This window comes from Suncus etruscus, chromosome 12 (assembly GCF_024139225.1).
Source record: "Suncus etruscus isolate mSunEtr1 chromosome 12, mSunEtr1.pri.cur, whole genome shotgun sequence".
In the NCBI taxonomy this organism is placed as follows: Eukaryota; Metazoa; Chordata; class Mammalia; order Eulipotyphla; family Soricidae; genus Suncus; species Suncus etruscus.
Window position 1 is genome coordinate 43,028,015 of NC_064859.1, and position 17,403 is coordinate 43,045,417.

At 38.8% G+C, this 17,403-nt stretch overlaps 1 non-coding gene across 1 annotated transcript; it reads left to right on the top strand.

The window, feature by feature from the left end:
- Nucleotides 1-3,209: 3,209 nt before the first annotated feature.
- LOC126025395 (small nucleolar RNA SNORA22) lies at nucleotides 3,210-3,339 on the top strand. Its single transcript, XR_007501402.1, has one exon. It is a non-coding gene; the product is annotated as a small nucleolar RNA SNORA22 (small nucleolar RNA).
- Nucleotides 3,340-17,403: the final 14,064 nt, after the last annotated feature.

Sequence of the window (17,403 nt, forward strand, 5' to 3'; positions counted from 1 at the left end):
CAGCTGCAAGATATAATTAGCTCTAGCCCGGAGGAGAGCAAAAGCTGCCTGGTACCGTTATCAGAAACTAGGCCTCACTCCTTAAGACCACATTCCGGAGTGAACTAGGCTATTATCAATAAGTGTATGCTACATTGTCTGTTCAAGATCACTGAGGCAGGCACATCTCGCACCACCTCCTGATAGTTAAGCAATTAGGAATGCAGCTGGAAGGTCACTAGAAATTTCCATGGAAACAGCACGTTCATCATAACTTGAAGGTCATCCAGCCCCCCTAGACCCACTGCCCACTTCCTTATTTAGAGAATGCCTAAATTTCTTTGTTCCTTGAAACCTGAAATATATCCTTGCCTTGTATGGGCCTTCGCGCCAAAAGTATGACTGACATCACCTTTGTACTGCCCCCTTCTCCTTCACTATATAAGAAGGAACTGTAGCCAATAAAGGTACCCTTGAACAGTGAGACGCTGCCTTGGGTCTTTATTATTAACCTCTTTCAGATTTTTTACAGGTGTGGTTGCTCTTCTACTCAGCAAAATAGGAGTGCGGTTGTCTGAGAAGCCTTTCCAGCTAATTCCTGCTGGCCGGGTCCCCCCTGGGGGGGCTTCAGGACCCCGCATTTTGGCGCCCAACGCTGGGCTCGAAGACCACCGCCACACTCCGAACGACTACGGGTCGGCAAGTCCGGAGCTGTTTCGTAAATCGCAGGATATACCCCATCCGGGTAGGCGTTGAAACGAGTTAGCCTTAATCAAATATTTAAACTGCAGTTTTTTTAGTCGTTCTGATCACCGCCCCTGATTGGCTCTTGGGGCTTCGCCCGTTGGCTTCACTTCCATGGGTGTTTTCATTGAGTACTGAACTTAAATTCATTATTGATATTCAGTCTGAGTTGAAAGCCAGACATGTAGAGGTTACCAAAAAAGAATATTTGTAATTTTCTTATGTTTATTCATAATGTATGTCATTGGTTTATTATTACCTGTCCAGAAATTGTTGCGTCCACTTGGGACAAAGTAGGACATGAAATGAGTGATTATTTTGTAAATAATGATGATTCACAGAAGGAAAAAATTATGTTCCAATATTGGAGCCTGTTAAGAGATATCATTGTAACTAAAAATGCCGGAACCGCCAAAGACATCATCCATGCCGTTGAATCTCATGTACAACAAGTCTCCCGTGAGTGTTCCAGGACTCCCTCTCGTTCTAATTCTGTCTCTCATCTCCCTTCTCCCTCTGAGAATACTTCCCCTTGTCCTCCCTCCACCACTGACCTTTGTCTCCAAAGTAACTAATGCTCTTAAAGATCTCTCTAATGCTTCTCATTTATATCCCTCCCTTACTTCTGTCCATGCTTCTGCTCTATGCACCCAGACCCCTACAGAAGAGGCCGCTGCACCCTCTGTGCAAAATCCTAAACAGCCCTTCACTTCCCTAGCTTCAGCTCCGTCCCTGTTTCACCACCCTCCCCTCCTTAGCCAGCAATTGCAACAATACAAAGCCTTTAATTGGAAAAGCCTCAAAGAGCCATTTCAAGCCGTAACCTCCTATGGCCCCCAAGCCCCTTACACGCTCTCCTGCTTAGAATCTAAAAGCTGAACTCTTTGTCTCTTGGGAAGTTAACTTTTTTTTCCGCTGCAAAGCCCTTGCAGACAGGCAGGAATTCTGATCTCTAAGCTCGTATAGCTGGCCTCGCCTCTTTTCATACCTTAAAGGTACAGCACACACTTTCCAGGTCCCAGCTTGCCAACATGGCTCTTGCTGCCCTCTATGCCTGGAAGTCGCTCCCTAGAACCAGCATTCCAGCAGCTCCCCCACACGCGGCAACAAACTGTTGCTGCTTTCTTCCCCCCCCCCCCTTTTTTCTGACTTGAGTTCCCAACTCACCACAATTACATCCATGGTCTCTCACCTCTCTAACAAACTTGATAATGCTCTTAGCTCAAAAGCCAGTGCTACTACCTTTCCTGTCTTTCTCCCTAATGGAGAAAGTCTTCCCCCGCCTGCTCAGCAGCCTCCACCGCGGAGAACGCTCAGTCCCTAACCATGGCAGATTCCCTCCTCTCACCGCTCCCCCTCTTAAAGCTATAGAAATGAAACTACTTGGCCAAATTAAAAATCTTAAACAAATCTTAAGCCTTCAAAAACAGGCTGCTTCTCTTAATTCACAGGTTTCTGCCCTTCAGGCGTTTCCCCCCCCCCTCCTAAATCTATAGTTGTCTGTCCTCTGCCCACTGAATTCCACGGCCAGGCCCCCCCTCTTGAGAACTCAAAGAGACAAACTAATGAAAGTGAGGCTAAGTGCCATAAAACAGAAACTGCTGCAGTGCCTACAAAAAATTCTAAGGGCACAGTAAGCAGGATAATTACAAAGTATCATCTGCTAAGCCATAAAACCTTGCGATATCTACACTTTGCTGTTAAAACTTCTGAGCCTAATGTACCCTTTACTTTGCTCAAACCAATCCTCAGCCTCCTTCAGCCTCTTTCCTGCCAGCCTTGGAGAACAGCCAGCTCAAGCCCTGACACTCCCACTTTAAGCCTTCCAATTCACCTTGAAATACCCAATCTTTGTTATTCAAAAAAAAAAAAAAAAATCTGAAAAGTAGCATCTCTTGCATATTCTCAAATCAATTAATAAAACCATGATTCTCATGGTGCTTTTGCAACCCAGACTCCCCTCTTCGGTTGCCATTCCCTCTAATTCCAATAAATTAGTAATTAATCTTAAAAGATTGCTTTTTTTTTTCTTCTCTATATCATTACACCCTGCTAACTGTAAATAATTTGCCTCTAGCCTTCCTGCTGTTAACTGTGCTAGCCCCTCCCCGAGCTATCAGTGAAAGACTCTGCTTCACCTTGTCAGCCCTACACTTCGTCAAATATGTGTTATTAGGTTTAGTGCATTAAGTGGTGTAAAGTAATTATTAAAACATTAAAAAGCAACAGAAAGATAAGAGCAATAAACTTTTTTTTTTTCATGCCTCTCAGAAAATTTTAAAGCAAGGTCATAATTCTGTCACTTTACAGATAACAAAATATTGGTAAAAGAAAAACTTCTTTGTGTTTTAAAATCCAAACGAACACAAAAGTGTTAAATTTAAATCTTATATTTCTATTAAAAGTTTTCTTTTAATTTTTAAAGTATTTACAAAATTATGTGAAAAATAATGTGGTTAGCCTTTTTAAACAATATAGTTAATTTAATGCACAGTGAACACCTAGGTGTGCTTTATAGTACCCTTAGTTTTAACTTTGTGCTACAGCAATGGTTGTTCTTTATTTCTGCATTGAAAGAACTATTATTTTAAGTGCATTCAAAATATCAGCACATTATACAAATCTGTATATTTGTGTCGCAGTAAAAAAAATAATATAAATGAAAAATATATTATATATAATTTTATAAGTAATATATAAAAGTAACTAAACTTTATAAGCAAATTAACTAGTATTAAATATAATTTTAGTCTTAAGTTCTAAGTGTGTAAATGTATCAGATGTCTTTAACTATATTTTATAATAATCTAAGCATTTAGTTAATTTAGTATATAATATTTTTTACAAATTATTCACTTAAAGTCTTCATAGTAAAAACAGTTGTTTGTTTTTTAAAAAATCAGTTTTTATACCTTTAATAATCATAGTTCATGCTATTGTGTTTAATCATAAAAATTTTAACACTTTATTGCAGCTGTCTTACTGTTCTACTGCAAAACCAATTTAAAGAAAACCTATTCATTTACAGCAAATCATTTCATACTTCCAAGTAGAGACTCCTTCTACAGTGCTCATTAACCATTTTACTTAATGTTTTAAACTTCAAATTAAAATTGTTTTAAAAATGTTTTGTGTTAAATCTAAACCTTAAAATTTATTTTCAGCAAAGTTCCACTCCATCTACATTAAGTACTTCTCAAAACTAAAAAAGTTTTTCTACAAAATTTTTTTTTTCTCTTCTTCTCACAAACATGTTAGCTAAATATTTAAAAGCGCTTGTCAATTTTTTATAAATAAGTCTTAAATCAATCCTTTTGTCTGTTTATGTGTCTGTTGTGATGAATGAAAGTGGCCACAAGTGTAAAATGTTGTGTTTAGTGTTGTTTTGTTTTGTCTGTTTATTTGTTATCTCTACATTTTATAATAATACAATTTTTAAAGCCTTATCCATTTTTTAAATTTCAATTAATTTTTTCAACCTGGTTCAGTCTGGTCAGTTCACAAACTGGCATCTTACAATTAAAAATCATGTGTTAAAAATTATGTATTAAGCTAGCTTTGTCCTTCTAAGAACATGGCGGAAAGTGTGAGGGATGGCAAACCCCAGATTTCTCAATGGCCATCGGGGATAACTTTTCCCTGGAGAATTTCTGGACTTTGCAGTCACCTGGCTTTCCTGCTATGTGTAAGTTCAAGCCTATAGAATATGTATTTATGGCTAAAAAATAGCATCCAGCTTTAACATAATAACTAGAAGTTTAAGAAAAATCCTTTATATTCAGTTTAAAAAATTTTTTTTTTAATTAGCAATTGTTAATTATAAATTTTCTTTTATGCCAAAGTCTAACAGAGGTCAAATAGCATTCCAGTGGTATTCAAAAATAACTAGTGTAATGTAAATTGCTAATGTTTTCTGCAAATTCTTAATTTTTATATGAAGTAACCATTTTGCCTCCTGCCAAGCTGTTTTCTTATAAACCTCCTGCTAGACGCCATTCCTGCAAACCTGTTTCTAACTGACTCCACCTTTGACAATGCTGAATTAGACACTCTGCCTAGCTGCCTTCGATGCCCACCGATGCCACCAACAACCTCCATCCTCTCTACCTCCATCCCTTGGCCGGTCTTGCAAGTCGACCTTTGTGCCCTAACCATGGGTGCAAGCCTATACTGGGGCACCTCCAATTTCCGCCTGCCTCAACCTCGTGCTGTTGACCCCGATGACTATTACTCCCCTGCTAGCGGTGGCTGCAACTCTGTTATTCGCCGTGATGTACTACGCCACCCCTTCACCACCTTCTACGTCTGCCCTGGTCACCACCGGCCCCGTTCCAGCGACTATAAGTGTGGCGCTCATAACCAACACTTTTGCGCCTCCTGGGGCTGTGAAACCACCGGAACTGCTTATTGGAAACCCTCTTCCTCCTGGGACTTCATCACCGTTTCACGCCCCCCAACTCCTCCTTTTCTGAACTGTGATGCATCCTCTGCTACCCGTGGTTGGTGTAACCCCCTCATCATCGAATTTACTGCTGCTGGACGTCAGCATCACTGGACTCAACCCGTACAATGGGGACTCAGACTTTACGTTAGGCGTACCGACCCTGGACTTCTTTTTTCCCTCCGTTTACTTAAACAGTTGCCGAATTCTCACCCCCTCGCCGTTGGTCCTAACACTTTTTTTTCATCCTCATTCAGGTCCATCACACATGCCTTCTCCTCCTTATCCTCTTCCATCTGCCTCTCCTTCTCTCAGACAGCTCACTATGCCTTCAGGTCCTTCTCCGTCCTCTCAGGTTATTCTCAATTTCATAAATGCTTCTGCTCTTGCCCTTACAGATCCTGCCTATGAAAGATGTTGGCTTTGTTTTTCTCCTCAACCTCCTTTCTATGAAGGTGTTGCAGTGTTTGGCAACCTTTCCTCTACCTCCAACCCCTCTGACCTCCGTTGGAACACACAACCTCAACATGGCATTACAGTCGGTCAAGTCGTAGGCTCTGGCCTCTGCATTAAGCCTAACGACTCCCTGCTTCCTAGCCAATTACTTGACGTGTGCAACGAAACTATTGACATCTACAATTCTTCCTCCTCACAACCCTATCTGTTAGCTCCCAATGGTACTTATTTTGCCTGTGCTTCTGGTCTTACTCCTTTTATCATTCGTTCTTCTTTCCTCCTTTCACATGATTACTGTATTCTCGTTATTCTCATTCCAAAAATCACCATTCACTCAGAACATATCTTTCCCTCTCCTGCCGCCTCACCCTATTCCTATTCTTCTCAATCCCTTTCTCGACAATGCCGTGAGCCCTTCACCTCCATTACACTTGCAGTGCTCCTTGCTGTTGGCGCTACTGGCGCTGGCACTGGTATCTACTCTCTTGTATCCTCTCAATCCAATTTCCGCACTCTTACTCAAGCAGTGGAACAAGACATTAATGAAATCAAAACTAGTCTGCAATTTCTCACAGATACTATTAGTTCCCTTGCTGATGTTGTTCTCCAAAATCGTCGTGCTCTATATTTTGCCCTTATGTAAGAGGGGGGAGTCTGTGTAGCCCTTAAGGAACAATGTTGTATTTTCAAAGATAAACCTGGATTAGTTAGGAATAGCGTTCAACACATTGGTGACGGTATAAAAGATTTTGAAAAACATTTCGATGAAGAACAAGGCTGGTACCAGGATTGGTTTTACTCTTCTCCTTGGTTCCACACAATCTTGTCCACCGTTGTGGGCCCTCTTATTAGCCTCATGCTGCTCTTTTCTCTTGGCCCATGGATTTTCCGCAAAATCACTGCCTTTATTAAGAACCAGGTAGATGAACAGACAAAAACCTCTATTCAGGTTAACTACCAGCATCTAACCCCGCGTGGCTCCTGTGAAAACTTGGCTTTAGTCACCAAGCCGCCTTTCCAGCCACTAAGTTTCCAGGAGATAGAGCGCATAGCTAACAAGCGGAGCTCGCTCCGGCACTTGTGCTCTCGGCTGTGGAGACACCTACGACGGGATTAGCAAGGTCCCAGTTAGGGCACGGCCCGAAAAGGCTACAGCGCATAATTCGGATCCCTGTGCACACCCACGGCGTTTGTAGCCACCTTTTAAATGCGGCTTTGGCCGTGTCCGACCTGGTCAAGCCTTGTAGCCTAAGACACGGTTCTACCACCCGCTCACGACTTTCCTTCTTTTATTAGAAGAGAAAGGGGGAGATGTTGGGGACTGACTTGTTTGAGGCCATATTGCTGTTCTTTCTGCCATAGCCCAGCTTTTCACCTAAAAGCCATTTTGCAGTCTTGCTGTGAATTTTTTTGAGCTAAAGAGAAAGGCATGCAGCTGCAAGATATAATTAGCTCTAGCCCGGAGGAGAGCAAAAGCTGCCTGGTACCGTTATCAGAAACTAGGCCTCACTCCTTAAGACCACATTCCGGAGTGAACTAGGCTATTATCAATAAGTGTATGCTACATTGTCTGTTCAAGATCACTGAGGCAGGCACATCTCGCACCACCTCCTGATAGTTAAGCAATTAGGAATGCAGCTGGAAGGTCACTAGAAATTTCCATGGAAACAGCACGTTCATCATAACTTGAAGGTCATCCAGCCCCCCTAGACCCACTGCCCACTTCCTTATTTAGAGAATGCCTAAATTTCTTTGTTCCTTGAAACCTGAAATATATCCTTGCCTTGTATGGGCCTTCGCGCCAAAAGTATGATTAACTTTCACTCAGAGGCTGGAAGAAGGTTTCAGGGCTAGAGAGCATGTTCTGTGTGCCGATTCCTAGATTCAGTCACTAGCACTCAAGGAACTATGTATATTCCCAGCAGTAACTGGGGGTGACTGCTGATCACTGAACTAGATATAGTAGATGTGACCTTACTTCAAAAGAAAATTAACTATTTTAACATTTTTATTGTCTCTATAACAAAATATCTAATAAAAATATTACATAAAAGATCAAAAGAAACTTACATATAGACTAAAGAATTGAGAGAAAACAAAGGCAAATTGGGAGCTGAAGAAATCATGAAGGGAAGAAAATTAATTTGAAAGACGTAAGGGAGGGCCCTGGAATTCTAAACAAGAACAAGATGCTATGAATGAGAAAATGTCACAACCAATATTTATGTATTAATTATTATTTTAATTGTAATGAAAAATGTAGTAGAACTGTGGAAAATAAAACCAATAAAATAGTCCAGGGTAGATAATTAAATAAAACATCAAAATATATACACTAGATCAAAGAGTAAGATTAATTTTTATTTTTTAACATAGGAGTTCATAGAGGACACAGAAGATGAGAGAAGAAATCCTACAGTATAATAGAACCTTAGTTTAGAGATTAAGATAGTAATTAAACTAGAAACAAGATTCATCCTATGATTGTTGCTTTTTTATAAAATTAAAATTATTAGGACAGTATTATTATAAAACAAGTAGGAAAATCTCAGCGAAGGATCAACCCAAGTGTATATAAAAGGGAAAAAGATAATTTTAGGTAGAATGGAAATTTAAACTTGTCAGTAAATATTCTGGAAATAATTTGTTATTCTTAGAAAATAAAACAGATTCTGAGCCGTAACCATGCCCACAAATGCAGTTGCCATGTTTCAGTCAGGCCATCTCCATAGACTCAAGTTTTTATTTTTTAATGAGTTATAAACCAAACAGTGAAAGATCATGCAGCAGAAAACTGGCTATCTCAGGAGGAGAGGGTGGACCAAGTTCCTGCCCCACTGAAATCAGTAATTTTCACTAATGTGCTTGCCATTTTCTTTTTCTTTCTTTCTTTCTTTCTTGCTTTCTTTCTTTCTTTCTTTCTTTCTTTCTTTCTTTCTTTCTTTCTTTCTTTCTTTCTTTCTTTCTTTCTTTCTTTCTTTCTTTCTTTCTTTCTTTCTTTCTTTCTTTCTTTCTTTCTTTCTTTTTCTTTCTTTCTTTCTTTCTTTCTTTCTTTCTTTCTTTCTTTCTTTCTTTCTTTCTTTCTTTCTTTCTTTCTTTCTTTCTTTCTTTCTTTTTTTCTTTCTTTCTTTCTTTCTTTCTTTCTTTCTTTCTTTCTTTCTTTCTTTCTTTCTTTCTTTCTTTCTTTCTTTCTCTCTCTCTCTCTCTCTCTCTCTTTCTTTCTTTCTTTCTTTCTTTCTTTCTTTCTTTCTCTTCCTTCCTTCCTTCCTTGCTTCTTTCTTTCTTTCTTTCTTTCTTTCTTTCTTTCTTCTTTCTCTCTTTCTTTCTTTCTTTCTTTCTTCTTTCTTTTGTTCTTTCGTTCTTTCTTTCTTTCTTTCTTTCTTTCTGTCGTTCTTTCTTACTTTCTTTCTTTCTTTCTTCTTTCTTTCTTTCTTTCTTTCTTTCTTTCTTTCTTTCTTTCTTTCTTTCTTTCTTTTCTTCTTTCTTTCTTTCTTTTTTTCTTTCTTTCTTTCTTTCTTTCTTTCTTTCTTTCTTTCTTTCTTTCTTTCTTTCTTTCTTTCTTTCTTTCTTTCTTTCTTTCTTTCTTTCTTTCTTTCTTTCTTTCTTCTTTTTCCTTTTTCCTTCCCTCCCCTCCCCTTCCTTTCCCTCCCTCCCCTCCCTTTCCCTCCCCTCCTCTTCCCTCCCCTCCTCTTCCCTCCCCTCTCTTCCCCTCCCCTTCCCTTTCCTCCCCTTCCCTTTCCTCCCCTTTCCTTTCATCCCCTTTCCCCTTTCCTTTCCCCTTCCCTTTCCCCTTCCCTTTTCCTTCCCTTTTTCCTTTCCTTTCCCCTCCCTCCCTCCCTCCCTCCCTCCCTCCCTCCCTCCCTCCCTCCCTCCCTCCCTTCCTTCCTTCCTTCCTTCCTTCCTTCCTTCCTTCCTTCCTTCCTTCCTTCCTTCCTTCCTTCCTTCCTCTCAAGTTTCTTCTCTTCCTTTTAACTTTTTTCTATTTCTTTCAATAACTTATTTTTGTTTATCTGGAAACAAATTTTTTTTTTTTGGTTTTTCGGGCCACACCCGTTAGATGCTCAGGGGTTACTCCTGGCTATGCGCTCAGAAATTGCCCCTGGCTTGGGGGGACCATATGGGACGCCGGGGGATCGAACCGTGGTCCTTTCCTTGGCTAGCGCTTGCAAGGCAGACACCTTACCTCTAGCGCCACCTCGCCGGCCCCGAAACAAATGTTTTATATTCAACTATGTGATGCATTTTTTTAAATAAAATAAAATTTAAAATATACTTAGAAATTAGATTCTGACTGTGGTCACCATTGAGGGGTATAGGTGCGCCCGCCTGGAGAGTGCCCTCTATGAGAAGCTCAGAGATTGAGGGGTCTTGGATCTGCCTGTCCAGGGTGAGTACAGGCCCCCACCACCTTCGTCATTGAAGGGTACCGCCTGGAGAGTGCTATCCCAGAGAAGCTCAGAGACTGGGCGGTCTTGGACCCGCCCTACCAGGGTGAGTGCAGGCCTCCACTGCGGTGGCCATTGAGGAGTATAGGTGCCTGCACCGCCTGGAGAGTGCCTTTCCTGAGAAGCTTGGAGACTGAGGTGTCTTGGACCCCAGGACCAGGGCGAGTGCAGGCCTCCATTGCAGGCTCCATTGAGGGGTACTTAAGCTTGCCCGCCTGGAGAGTGCCCTCCCTGAGAAGCTCAGAAACTGAGGTTTCTTGGACCTGCCCGAACATGGTGGGGCCAGAAGTGTGCAGCTGCTCCGCTTCACTTTGCTGCTGAATGCTCTTTCTAATTAATGAACCCCGCTATAACAGGTAGAAAAGAAAATCAAACTACAAGTTCGTAGGCAAACACCATGCGCAGAGAATAAAGATGATAGCTCTGGCTAGAGAGATAGTATGGAGGTAAGGCATTTGCCTTGCATGAAAAGCGTTAGTGATTCAAATCCCGGCATCCCATATGGTCCCCTGAGCCAGTCAGGGGAGATTTCTGAGCTTAGAGCCAGGAGTAACCCCTGAGCACTCCTGGGTGTGACCCCAAAACCAAAAAAAAAAAAAAGATGATAGCTCTGATGACCAAAAAAATACCAAGCATCTGATTAATCTCTCAGATAAGGAGTTTAGAATTGAAATATGAAGGATCCTCATGGAAACCAAAGAAAACATAGCTTTAGCTGAATAGAACACAAAGATATAAATCAGAAAACTCTAAACTGCAATAACAAATCTGAAAAACATGGTAGCTGAACTGAAAACCTCAATATAAAGCCTCTCCAAAAGGATAACATCAGCCGAGGACAGAATCAGTGAACTGGAAGATCAAATGCAGAACAACTCCATTCAGCAGAAGAGATTGGAAAAGAACCTTAAGGCAAACAATCAGACAATGGAAAAAGTACTCCAGAAATGTGAACAAATGAAAATAGAAGTCTTTGATAAACTCAACAGAAACAACGTAAGAATCATTGGAGTCCCAGAGGCCAGGAAGGAGATCCCCAGGAAGAATCAACAAAGACATCATTTTTAGAGGGAAATTCTCAGAGCCAAAGACTGCATGCAACAACCTGCTTGCTGGGCAGATCTCCTCACATCTAATGGTGAGGTGAAACTAGAGGATGCTCTACATCAGCCTGACTTTGATGAAGGAAGTGCACAGAATTCATAATCTTTAAATACAGGAACCTGACACCAACAACAGCTAAAGTGCGAAAAAGTTTCACCAGGACCATGGAGAATGACTCAGGGTTGAACAGACTGGTGTGCCTGGAACCCAGAGTCAGTCTTATGCCAATAAACTTCTGGGTTGAGGCTTTCTTGTAATCAGGCCAAGAATTATTTTTCCGTTCTCCCCATATTTTGCTGGGCCTATGCAAACAACGGTGATTGCCACTTTCAAACCTTTACTACTGTATATTTTTTTAACACTTACCTTTAAGAAAAAAAATAACAGCTTACTGAACTTAAAAAAATAACTGTAGTAGAATGCCTATCTCAAATACAGGCAGAGAATGGGAAAGAGGGAGGGGGCACGGGAGGTAGAAATGTTGCACTGGTGAAAGGGAGTGTCCTTTTTGTGACTGAAACCCAACTATAATCATGTTTGTAATCATGGTGCTTAAATAAAAAAATAAAAAAAACCTACATGCAATCAAATTCTACATGCCCAAAGAATACTAGCCAAAAGAACACCCCAAGACACATCCTAGTCACAATGATGAATCCCACAGATAGATAGAATACTGAAAACAGCAAGATCAAAATGGAAAACTACATTCAAAATAACATCCTTAACATTTACAGCAGACATATCAAAAGAAACCTTCAAGGCCAGAAGACAGTGGTGGGATATTGTGACAAGACTGAATGAAATGGATGCTTCACCTAGAATATTGCACCCAGCCCAACTCATGTTCAGGTTTGAATAAAGGATACATAGCTTCACAGATAAGCAACAGCTAAGAAACTTTTACAGATGCAAAACAAGCCTTAAAAGAAACCTGAAAGGTCTACTTTAAGACAAAACAAACCAACAGACACACCAAATTTATACACAAAGATAGCATTGAATCCCATGACAATCATCTCCCTCAATGTCAATGGAATAAATGCACCAATCAAGAGACACAGAGTGGCTAAATGGTCAAAATTATGAACGCAACCTTCTGCTGCCTACAAGAAACATACCTGACTAATCAGAAGAAAAATAGACTCAAAATCAAAGGCTGGAGGAAAAATCATCCAAGCAAACAACACCCTTAAAAAATCTGGGGTGGCCATATTAATATCAGATGACACAAATTTTAGACTCAGAAAAGTTGTAAGGGACAAAGATGGACACTTCATACTATTTAAGGGATATGTGCGACAAGAAGAAATTGCATTACTAAACATGTACGCACCCAATGAGAGTCCAGCAAATTATCTAATACAGTTATTGACAAATTTGAAAGAGGATATCAAGAATAACACAATAATATGATCCAGGTATACCACTCTGAGGGATATACCCACTGAACACAAAAATACTATTCAAAAATACCTTCCCCACACTTATATTCATTGCAACGCTATTTACAATAGCCAGACTCTGGAAATAACCAAGATACCCTTCATCAGATGAATGGCTAAAGAAAAACTGTGGTACATAAACACAATGGCATATTATGCAGCTGTCAGGAGAGATGAAGTCATAAAATTTTTCTATACATGGATGTACATGGAATCTATTATGTTGAGTGAAATAAGTGAGAGAGAGATAGATACAGAATAGCTCACTCATCTATGGGTTTTAAGAAAAATAAAAGACATTCTTATTCTCAGAGACAAAAGAGAATGGGGCTGGAAGGTCCAGCTCACTACATGATGCTCACCACAAAGAGTGATGAGTGCAGTTAGATAAATAGCTATATTGAGGCCTCTCATAACAATGTGAATGAATGAGGGAAGTAGAAAACCTGTCTCAAGTACAGGCAGGAGTGGGGTGGGGAGGAGGGAGATTTGGGATATTGGTAATGGGAATGTTGCACTGGTGAAGGGGGGTATTCTTTACATGACTGAAACACAACTGCAATCATGTTTGTAATCATGGTGTTTAAATAAAGATATTAATAAGAAAGATTAAAAATAAGTAATAAGATAACAATAGACCAAATAATTTTATCTTTCAAATGTTAGGGTGCAATACATGCTAACTCTATTGATTAACTAAGGTGTTTGATTCCATAGTTAACCAGCATGTATGGAGATAACTGTAATATAGACATAAATTTATTAGAAGCTTTACATGAATAATATTAATGAACAAAAAAAAAACAAAAAAAAACAAAAAAAACGTTATTATTGATCTAGTCAGAGCTATTGAATAGACTGTAGGTGACTTGTGAATTTCTGTATAATTTCAGTGTACAAAACCTTCACTACTCTTGTCTGCTTTTGTTTTTCTGAATGAAGATGTGATACCTTGATGTTCAGTAGCTTCTATAGTTAGTCATTTAGATTATTTCAGGGACCAATAGCACAGTGGGTAGGGTATTAGTCTTGCATGCAGCTGATGCAGGATGGATGTGGGTTTGATCTGGCATCCAATATTGTCCTTAGCCAGGAGCAATTTCTGAGCACAGAGCCGGGAGTAACCCTTGAGCACCGCTGGTGTGGCCCCCCAAAACAGAAAAAAAAACCATAAAAATTATTCATAGTCATATCAAATATAACAATTTTCAAAAATAGAACCTTGAATATTATTGCATTATAAATAATGCTTTAATTTTGAGATTTTTGCTTGGACTCTAAAGCATCAAAATAAAAATAATTAAAGGATATATTTTCCTAATTTCAAGAAATATCCTTATTTTCCTAATATCTTTATTTAAGCACCATATTTACAAGCATGTTTGTAGTTGGCTTTCAGTTGTAAAAAGTACAGCCCCTTCACCAGAGTAACCTTCCTATCACCAATGCCCCCCATCTCCATTCTCCCCCACACCCTGCCTGTCTTCTAGAAAAGCATTTTATTTCTCTCATTTACTATCATTGTTATAATAGTTGTTAGTATAGTTATTTCTCTAACTGTGTTCACCACTCTTTGTGGTAAGTTTCATATCGTGGGCTGGTCCTTCTGACCCTCATCTCTATTGCAAGAAATATTCTGAAATGCTATATATATAACTTAATAATTTATATAGCAAATATGTGTTGAAATGATAGTATGAGGTGTTAGAGAAATATGAAGTGATCCCTGCTCTAAGAAAACATTGAAAAAATAAAACACATTAGTAGTGTGGTTAGAAAAATCTTTATTGATGTATAATGAGAATCAATATAGTCAAAGGAGAAATAGATTGAATTTGAATAGCAGAAAACATTTTATGAAAATAAAATAATAAAATAAATAAAATTATATTATATAAGGTAGATTGTGTTCTATTAAAAGTTTGGAAGACATATTCATGTTACAGTCCCATTTCTTTTACATAAAGTTGTTTGGGAGATTATTATTCCAAGACATTTAAGTTTGCATTTTTTTCCCATCTTCAACGAATAACATTGATGAATATATCATGGTCTATAAATCTGTTTCAGTTGAATAAATACATTTAACCTAAGATACTGGATCACAGAAAGTTTGCTGACAAATTACATAGCTAACAACCTTCTATATGCAAATATAAAGGGCAGTGTTTTGCTTTGCCAACTTGAAATAAGAAAAGTTTATGATCCTTATTTTCTCTGCCCAGAGTCAAAGGCAAGATATGAATATCAGATAATACTAGCAAGTTTTGAAAATAGATTGTGCACCAAGACAGAAAATTCCCCAGACATGAATAAAAATGTATTAAAATTTTTTACATATTTTACTTTAATTATCACATTAAACTATATAAATGTGCATGATTATTCTCCTAAGATTTGAAATTGTTTAGAATCAAACAATAGGTAATGATAAATTCTCATTTTGAGTCAGTCTACAGTGAAGGCTATGTTCTTTCTCTAAAGCATTAGTGAATTACTTCCATTAACATAACTCTATCTAAAATAAAAGCCATTATGTCATTTCAGACTAAGTGTGAAAATTCAGAATAGGTTTCCACAGATAAGTAAAATATTTTTTTACAACTAAAGAACCACATAGTTAGCTATCTATTCATTCTTATCTACATGGCTAAAATTTAGGACTTCTGAGCTAAATAAATTTTCCAAAATCTTCCTAAAAAATCCTTTGCAAGTCCAAAATGGCTCTGGATAGATAAGATCCTAAGACCTGAAACAGATTAATTCCCTTTATTTAGTAGACTCACAAGTTATAGCCTCTTAGTAATAAAATACAATAAACATCAGAAATACGTTATCTTTGCTAATATCAACTGTGGGTAAGTTTGCAGTTCTTACTGGGAGCACTATGAAATGAGTTAATATTTGTATAAAATAGATAACTTTTCCATCAAGAAACATGAGCGAGTTTATTCTTATTGACCCAGTAACTGTATTCCTGGGATTGTGTCCTAAGTAAGTAATTTAACACATGGAAATACTACAGACAATGTTAGATCTTTGAAGATTTCAAAAAAAAATAATCAGGTTTTCTTACATTGTAATGATGGAGTCATTGTAAGCTGCTGAAGCAAATATGCTAAGCAGACGTAGTTAGTAGCAGGGAAGCACAGTGCATAGAACACATCTTCAGCATCTTCAACATGCATCAGTAGCCAGTGGACTGACTCAGAAGGTTTATACATCACTCCTGCTCTCACTCCTCCTCTTCTAACTTTCTCTTCATGTTGGAGTCTCACATTATCTCTTCTCAAGTGTGCCAGATTGTCGGTGTAACATTGATTTTACAGATATTTTTTTGAATGGCAATAATAATGCAGTAAAGTTTCATTGAGAGTTGATATTTTTTGTTTTGGTGTCACAGATAGCAGAGCTCAGGTCTTTTTCTTGGCTCTGTGCTCAGGGATAGATCTTGGTGAGGTTTGGGTGACTCTATGGAGTGCTAGGGATTGAATCCCAATGAGCCACTTGTAAAGAAATTGCCATATCTGGGGTCAGTGAGGTGGCGCTAGAGGTAAGGTGTCTGCCTTGCAAGCGCTAGCTAGCCAAGGAAGGACCACGGTTCGATCCCCCAGAGTCCCATATGGTCCCCCCAAGCCAGGGGCAATTTCTGAGCGCTTAGCCAGGAGTAATCTCTAAGCATCAAATGGGTGTGGCCCAAAAAAAAACAAAAAAAAAAAGAAGAAGAAATTGCCATATCTGCTGCACTATCTCATTGGCTTTGACAGTTTACTTTATATCAATCATGACTTTGTAACTTCAGACATAACTCATTAATATTGTTGGTGGGGTAGTTTGTGCCACACTCAGCAGTGCTCAGAGTTACTTCTGAGTTACTACACACAGAAATCACTCTTCCATAAACCATATGTCTGGACCTAACCAGGGTCTCTCCATACAAGGCAACTATCTCTCCAGTTCCTTATTTATTTATTTTTAAACAACATGATTACAAAGTTGTTCATGATTGAGTTTCACAATTACAGTATGCACCACTCTTCACCCATTAATGTTTTCCCCCACTCATGGTCTATTCCCTGTTTCCCTCCCACCCTCTTCTCTATTTTCCTTTTTTCCTTTTCTACACTGTGGTTTGCACTGTTGTTAATAAAGAGGCGCTGCACATAGCATTTTATCTCCATACAACACCCAGATATTGTCCAGAGTGATTAGTCCCAACTATTATTGTCATAGTGGTTCCTTTTTCTCTGCCCTAACTGTACTACACAACTATATTTGGCAAGCCCTCTACCATGAACTGGTCCTCCTAGCTCTCCTCTATATTATCTTTTGTTATTATTACCACAATATATTTTAATTTTCTTATATCTCATGAATGAGTGAGACAGTTCTATGTCTATCTCCCTTGACTAATTTCACTCAGCATAATACTGTCCATTTCTATCCATGTATAAGCAAATTTCATGACTTCAATTTTCCTTTTAGCTGCATAGTATTCTATCATGTAGCTGTACCACAGTTTCTTTACCCATTTAGTCATTGATTTTTTTAAGCCATTCTTATAAGTAGGGGTGTGGAGGGCACTTATTTTAGAATTAAAAACCCAAATAAAAAGCATGTGTTTTGTCAGTGAGCTCTGCTCTGCTCTGAGGAAGGTAAATAGTCTAGTTAAACCCCTGGAAATCTCTGAGAGAATAGTCTGGGAATTTCTTTTTTTCCTCTCCCTACTCTGTCTTTATCCAGTGAAGTAGAATTGTGAACAGAATGAGATTGATGAGAAATGAAGCTG